The sequence below is a fragment of the Heterocephalus glaber genome, unplaced genomic scaffold (genome assembly GCF_053883595.1).
Source record: "Heterocephalus glaber isolate CG9 unplaced genomic scaffold, H.glaber_assembly_v1.0 deba00001744, whole genome shotgun sequence".
Taxonomy (NCBI): domain Eukaryota; kingdom Metazoa; phylum Chordata; class Mammalia; order Rodentia; family Bathyergidae; genus Heterocephalus; species Heterocephalus glaber.
The window spans coordinates 2,240,000-2,247,242 of record NW_028258450.1 but is presented as its reverse complement, the minus strand read 5'-3'; the positions used below and the strand labels follow the sequence as shown (position 1 = coordinate 2,247,242).

General features: G+C 52.3%; 1 pseudogene; it reads left to right on the top strand.

Annotated features, from left to right (window-relative positions):
* The first annotated feature begins 2,475 nt into the window (after positions 1–2,475).
* LOC147821330 (biogenesis of lysosome-related organelles complex 1 subunit 3-like) lies at positions 2,476–5,957 on the top strand (annotated as a pseudogene).
* The last annotated feature ends 1,286 nt before the right edge of the window (positions 5,958–7,243 follow it).

Below are 7,243 nucleotides of genomic sequence, written 5' to 3'. Positions count from 1 at the left end.
CTCCTCGGGCATTTTTCTTGTTAACAAATTTGTTTCCAGGGCTGGGGAGAGAACCCGGGTCTCATGTGTGCTAGGCAAGCAGTCTACCACTGAGCTATAGCACCAGCTCAGTAACAGATTTTTATAACAAGAGCATCCATATTTTTATGGGCTATGTGCTAGACATCTTACTAAGACTTTTATGGGCTATGTGCTAGACATCTTACTTAAAAGTTTTAACTCATTTATTCTTCATGAGGGAGCAACTTCCAAAATGCCAAGCATGCTCTTCCCTCAGGGCTTCACCCTCCTTTCTCTCTTCCTGGGATGTTGTCCCACCAGGGACTTGCTGTTTCCTCTCTTCCCTTTTTCAGAAAGACTTTCCCTCATCATCCACTACCCAGCCCTCTTCTTTCCCTGATCGTTTCATAGAGCTTCTCACTAGCTTCGGGCGTGTTTTACTACTCGACTCTTGTACTAAAACCTAAGCCTCACAGGGATTACAATTTTTCTTAGAACAATGCCCAGAATACAATAGAAGATCGCTAAGTGTCCAATGAGTAAGTGTTCCTTCTACTCTGAGACTTGGGTACGCTTAGAATGCCATCTGGCAAAGGAGGAAACTGAGGCATACAGAAATTAAGTGATTAAGTCGAGCGTGGTGATGCTGTAATCCCAGTACTCTGGGAGGCTGAGGGAGGAGGGTCTTGAGTTCCAGGCTGGTCTGGGCAACTTGGTAACTTGGCGAGGCCATCTCAAAATAGAAAACAACAAGACCTAGGGATGAAGCTTAGTATGAAGATCCTGGGTTCAATGGTTGCATCTCCAGTAACTCAGAAAAATAAAAATGGATTGATTAGTGAGCATTGGAAGTGAATCCTTAGCACAGGCCCAGTAACAGCAATTATTATAATTACTAACCGCTTACTTTTTGTACATCCTTGAACTAGTGCTTCATACTGAGTCATCTCCCTCAATTCCAGGTATAGCCTTCGAGGAAGGCACTGTCACGACCCTCACTTGGGAAAGCCAGCGCTGAAGTCACCCAGCCAGGCAGGGGCGGAGCCAAGGGTTCGAACCCGGGGGCATTCCTACCCTGCACGCATCCTGGGGCCTCCATCCAGCTTTTCCTTTGCGGCCCGCGCCTCCTCCCCCAAGGGTCTGGAGCTCACCCCTGGGCCTGGATCGGGGTTCGGAGCCCATAGCTCCGCCACCATCTCGGTGTGCAGAAACTCAAACACCGCGGTATTCGCCATGCACCAGCCTGAGCCCCTACCTACTGCCCCAGCGCTTCCTTCATTGGTCAGGCTGAGCAAGTCCCGCCTCCTACGGATCCGATCCCGCCCACCCCCTCTTTCATTGGTGGACTAGATTGGCCCCGCCTTCTTGCCTGGGCCTGGAGGAGTGCTCCTGAGGTTGGGCAGCGGGGGAAGAATCTACTCTGCCTCTCATTGGCCGCGTGTGATAGCGTTTTCCGCCTTTGCTTTGGTGCCTTCCCTGCTTCCGGGTCTTCCCGCATTCCTATCTGCCATACCACTAGGCAGACATTCTCATTTTTAAATTGTTTTATTTTTGAGCCAGGGTCTCGCTATGTACTGCAGGCTGGCATCAAACACGCATCGACCCTCCTGCCTCAGCCTTTTGAATTCTAAAAGTATAGTTGTACATCATCATGTCTGGTACGTTTGTCTTTTTTTGGTACCAGAGATCGAACTCGGGTCCTTGTGCTTACAGGGCAGGGAGCAGCACCACTGAGCTAAATCCCCAGCCCATGCATTCTTATTTTTTAAAAACACCCGAGGTGTGCACTATAGACTTTCTTCCAACCACAACAAGGAAGCTCAAGCCCAACCACTTTCCCATTGGTCATGCCACTATCACGTGACTGCCGTGCACGCCCTCCAAGCTGGTGTTGAGAACTTGCTTTCTGAGTAGTAGAAAAGTGACCCCCCCCCATGACTTCACATATGCATGCCCAGCTTCTGCTTCTTTTGGTTGAGAGGGCTGTCCTCCCAAGGTGTCTTCCGCGCACTTCCATCAGGTAGTGGATCCCTTGGGCTCCGGGCTTCTTCAGTCGGCTGTGGCCTTTGGTTGGCACCCTACCCCCCCCCCCGCACCCTGTTAGTGAGCCCTCCCGAGTTCCCCCGCAGGGCATCCTGTGTGTGCCCGGCCCTGGTCCCTGAGCGGCTCAGGAGCCCGAGTGCTTCCCGGTGAGACAGGGCTGGAGGACGATGCCTAGGTGCGGCCTCTGCCTTCCTCTCTGGAAGGAACTCAGTTTAAGTCTCGGGGAATTGGCCCCCCGGCCTTGATCGAGGTGCTGCTCAGTTTCCCCATCTGTACAATGAAGAGGCTGGAGCCCCATCAGCCAGTTTACAGAAGGGGAGACTCGGACAGAGGGCCCAATCCCTGAGCGACCCAGTGGGGCGGCCTCGCCGGTTCTCCTGGGCGCCTCCTCTCAAACCGTCCCTTTGCTCCTCTTGTCCCCAGCTCCACGCCATGGCGACCCAAGGTCGTAGGCGGAGGCTGCCGTGAAGGTCCGGACGATGGTGTCGGGGGAGGCAGCTGAGATGGACTTGGAGCCCTCTGCGTCCTCATCGTCAGAGGAAGAGCTGTACCTGGGTCCTTCGGGTCCGACGCGCGGCCGGGCCACGGGGCAGCGGATCGCCGGGGAGGCCGCGGAGACAGACTCGGACCCGGAGCCAGAGCCCACGGCCGCGCCCACGGACCTGCCTCCGCTCGTGGTGCAGCGGGAGGCGGCCGGGGAGGCCTGGGACGTGGAGGAGGCCCCGGCGCCCGCGCCCGCGCCCGCGCCCGCGCCCGCGCCCGCGCGCTCGCTGCTGCAGCTCCGACTCCCGAGAGCCAGGCGCGGGTGGACCACGACGTGGTGGCGGCCGTGAGCGGTGTGTACCGCCGTGCGGGCCGTGATGTGGCCGCCCTGGCCGGGAGGCTGGCGGCCGCCCAGGCTGCAGGGTTGGCGGCGGCCCACAGCGTGCGCCTGGTGCGAGGGGACCTCTGTGCGCTGGCCGAGCGCCTGGACATTGTGGCTGGCTGTCGCTTGCTCCCAGACATCCGCGGTGTGCCAGGGACTGAGCCTGAGCAAGACCCGGGACCTCGGGCCTAGCTGAGACCTTCCTTCCTCATCTGACTGTCCCTGGGACCTGGCTGTCCCTGTGTCTCCGGTCACCCCATGCCTCTCCACTTTGATGTCACCCTAGGGGCTCCCGGCGCACCTGGATAATGCTCTGTTTCTCCCGTCGTTCTGACCCTGCTCCTGGGCCTGGCATTGGGTTCTGAGCCCGCTTTCCGGCTTGAGTCCAGCCCTGGGAAATACCTGGCCCACAGTCTGTTTCCACCCTGGAGCTCACTGTCCCCACCTTTCTTTGCCCCCCATCTTTCCCAGGTTGTTTCTGCCCACAGGCACTTGGACCCCGGCATCTTTCTTCAGGCCCTTGCCCATGGCCCTAGGCCTTAGCCCACCCTCCGGAAGTTTGTGCTCCCTCACTGGGTCCTTTTTCTGCTCCCCAGCTTGGCTGTCCTTCCCATTGGTTCTGTTCCTTTCCATCTCCAGGCTCCTCCTCCTCGGGCTTAGCTCCGCCCCCTCCTCCTGAGTCCAGCCGCGCCCTTAGATAGATTATGCTAACCTAACCGTTGCTTTGCCATCCTGCATATGCTGCCTTCCTGGTGCTGGTCCTGGTCCGGGGGTGCCCGATACTTTCCTTCCTCAGGCCCAGATGATGCTCCTTGGTGACCCAAGGCCGTTCCCCTCCTCCAGACCTCTTGGACCAAGGTCTCTGCCAGACCCAGGAACTCTCTAGCAGAGGTGGTGCCACTCCTGACCCCAGACCTCAAGTAACCCCTTCAGGTACCTGGGCCAAGTTCTGCCCATGCTGGTGTCTTTGGCGCAGTAGGGTGCAGCTTTGCAAAGAGCAACCTGCCATTCACTCTGGTTCCTGAATCTAAAGACTTGGACTTATGACCCAGCTCCAGGACTGGGTCGAAGCCTCTTTCTGCACCTTCTCACCCACTTCTTTTGATCCCAGCGATGGACCCTCAGCCTCGGTCACATTGTCCCCCGAGAGTGAAGCTGAAGCTGAGATCTGAGCCCCCAGGATGGAGGGAAGGGAGGAGAGTTCTTTAGAGTCTTTAAAACGCAAAACACTCCCCCTGGTGGCCACAGTCTTGTCTCCCCGCCTGAGTGGGGGGGGGGGGTGGGTTTGTCCCTGGGTGGGGCTGGGGAGGTCCCCGAACAGGAGAAGGGGACCTCACCCCACTTCCGGGGTAGATTGTGACTTATGTCACAGAAAAGAAATAAAGGAGCCAGGGAGAGGCACAGAAACGTTTATTAGGCAGAATTTAGCAAGTAACACTCAGAGTGCGGTCCTTGTGAGAGAGGAGGGAGGGTTATGGTCCAGGTGGGGATTTTTGTGTGGCCTTGGGGTCCTCAGGATGGGTGATGTAGGGTGCCTATCCTGCTGTCTGTTGGGCCCCTCGTGTGCGGGGCTCTGTTAGGTTGAAGTTCCGTGTTATGCTGCCCACGTGTTGGCGCAGCTTCCTGGAGGTTGGAGGTCTGGGAGCAAAAGCAAGTTACAGGCTTATTGTGTCTTTGAGACCCTCAGGATTTTTGCTGGCTGTGGTGGCACACACCTGTGATCCCAGCACTCGGGAGGCCGAGGCAGGAGGATCTCGAGTTCAAGGCCAGCCTGAACTACATAGTGAGACCATACCTACCCCCCAAAAAGAAAAAATCTCTTAAGATTTTTTTCTTTTTGGAATTTCCTGGAAGGGAAAAAGGCATTGTAACTTTGGGCAACCTTTCGGTCCTGAAGCTGTAGTTTTTCTTTTTTTGGTACTGGGGATCAAACTCACGATCTTGCACTTGCAAGGAAGCTGTAGTTTTTCTTAAAAGTGTAATGGGGGCCCAGTGAGACAGGGTCTTGCGATGTAGGCTGGGCTTGCCTTGAACTGGGGGATCCTTCTGCCTCAGCCTCCCGAATACTAGGATCGCAGGCCTCTGCCACCACACTTGGCCTCTACTTGGTAATGTATGACTTTATAATTATGATTTTCCTCATCCCCTTTGGACCTAGCTTTTCTGTCTCACCACAGGTTGGTAATTTGTCAGAGAGAGGGGTCCTAAGACTCCCCTCCTCAGCTTATTGAAGATGAAACTGTAGTTGGGAAATCACCTCTCCTCATGTTTGCCCTGCTTCTGGATTTGTTTGTATTCAGTTAATTTGAAATACATTTTTGGGTACCTGTCCTGTGCTGGGTGCTGGGGGTAGAGCTGCCAGTCCCTGCCCTCACAGCCCAGTAGGGGAGGCAGGCATTAATAAAACAGGAGTCCTAGGAATCGTAATTTGTAGTTGAGCTATTTTGCAGGCACTATGATTAGAGCCCTAAAGAAATACAGGACCTGGGGGCTGGGGATTTAGTTCAGTGGTTCCCGTGCCTGCCTCACAAGCGCAAGGTCCTGAGTTTGATCCTCAATGCCAAAACCAAAAACAACCCAAAAGAGGGCCGGGAATTTAGCTCAGTGGTTTTGCCGCCTGCTGGTCAAGCACAAGAACCCGAGTTCGATCCCTGGTACAAAAAAAAAACAAAAGAAAAGACCAGGCCAGGGATTTAGCTCAGTGGTTTCGTCACCTGCTGTGCAAGCGCAAGGACCCGAGTTCGATCCACGGTACCAAAAACAAAAAATCATACATCACGACCAAGTAGGCTTCATCCCAGGAAGGCAAGGACAGTTCACCATACAGAAATCAGAAACAAGACAAGGATGTCCACTGTCACCACTGCTATCCAATATTGTCCTTAAAATATTACCCACAGCAACAATGTCTTTTTGCCAGGAGGCAAAAGAAACAAACAAGATACATATAGGAAAGAAGTCAAGTGATCATTATTTGCAGATGACATGATCCACTGCATAGAATACCCCCAAAAATTCAACCAAAGTTCGCCTAGAACCCATACCCAAATTCAGGAATGTAGAGGATACAAAATCAACATACAGAAGCCAGGCATGGTGTCACACACCTGTAAACCCAGGACTCAAGGAGGCTGAAGCAGGAAGATTCCTGTGAGTTGGAGGCCAGCCTGGGCTACATAGTGAGTTCAAATTCAGCATAAATGATACAGTTAGACACTGTCTTAAACAAACTAACTTACTAACTAATAAACACAGAAATAAAGTGTTCCTATATCCTAATAATGAACTCATTCAGAAAGAAATTAGGAAAAGAATACCATTCACAATAGCATCAAGACAAGTAACCATTAAGGAGATAACTAAGGAAGGGAAAAACCTCTACAATGAAAACTATAACATTTAGCCAGGCACAGTGGCATACACCCATAATCCCAGCACTCAGGAGCTTGAGGCAGGAGGATTGCTGTGAGTTCAAGGACAGCCTGAACTACATACCAAGACCATATCTCAACTCCCTCCACTCCCCACGAAAAGAAAAAAGAAAACCACAGTATTCGGAAAAAGGAGACCTAAGAGGGCATCAGAAAATGGGAAGATATCCTCTATTCCTGGATAGGCAAACCAGTGTTGTCAAAACAGCCATATTTCCAAAACTGATATACAGATTTAACACAATCCCAATCAAAATACCAACAACATACCTCATAGATCTACAGAAAACAATCCTAAAATTCATACGAAACCAGAGGAGATTCAGAATAGGAAAAGCAATGCTGGGTAAGAAGAGCAAAGCAGGGGGGAATCACAATCCTGGGCCCGAAGTTATACTGCAGAGCTACAGTGATAAAACAGCACGTCACTGGCACAAAACAGACGTGTGGGTCAACGGAACAGAACGGAGGAAGCAGAAGCAGCCTCAGACATTCAGCCATTTGATCTTTGACAAAGGAGTCAAAGCATACACGGAGGAAAGACAGCCTCCTTAATAAGAGGTGCGGGGAAACTGGCTTTCCCATGGCAGTGTCTAGACCCATGTCTCTCACCACGTTCTAAACTAAAAATGAATCAAAGATCTAAATGTTAAAACAGGTACACTTAATGAGCTAGAAGGTAAAATGGGCAGAACCCTTGAAGACAGGCGTAGGCAAGGACTTCCTGAACAGAAGTTCAGAGGCACAACAAAGAGCACCAAGAATCAACAAAAGGGATTATATCAAATTAAAAAGCTGCATAGCAAAGGAAGCAACCAACAGTGAAGAGACAACCTACAGAATGGGAAAAATTTTGCCAGCTGTTCCTCTGACAGAGGAGTAATATCTAGATGTATAAAGTACT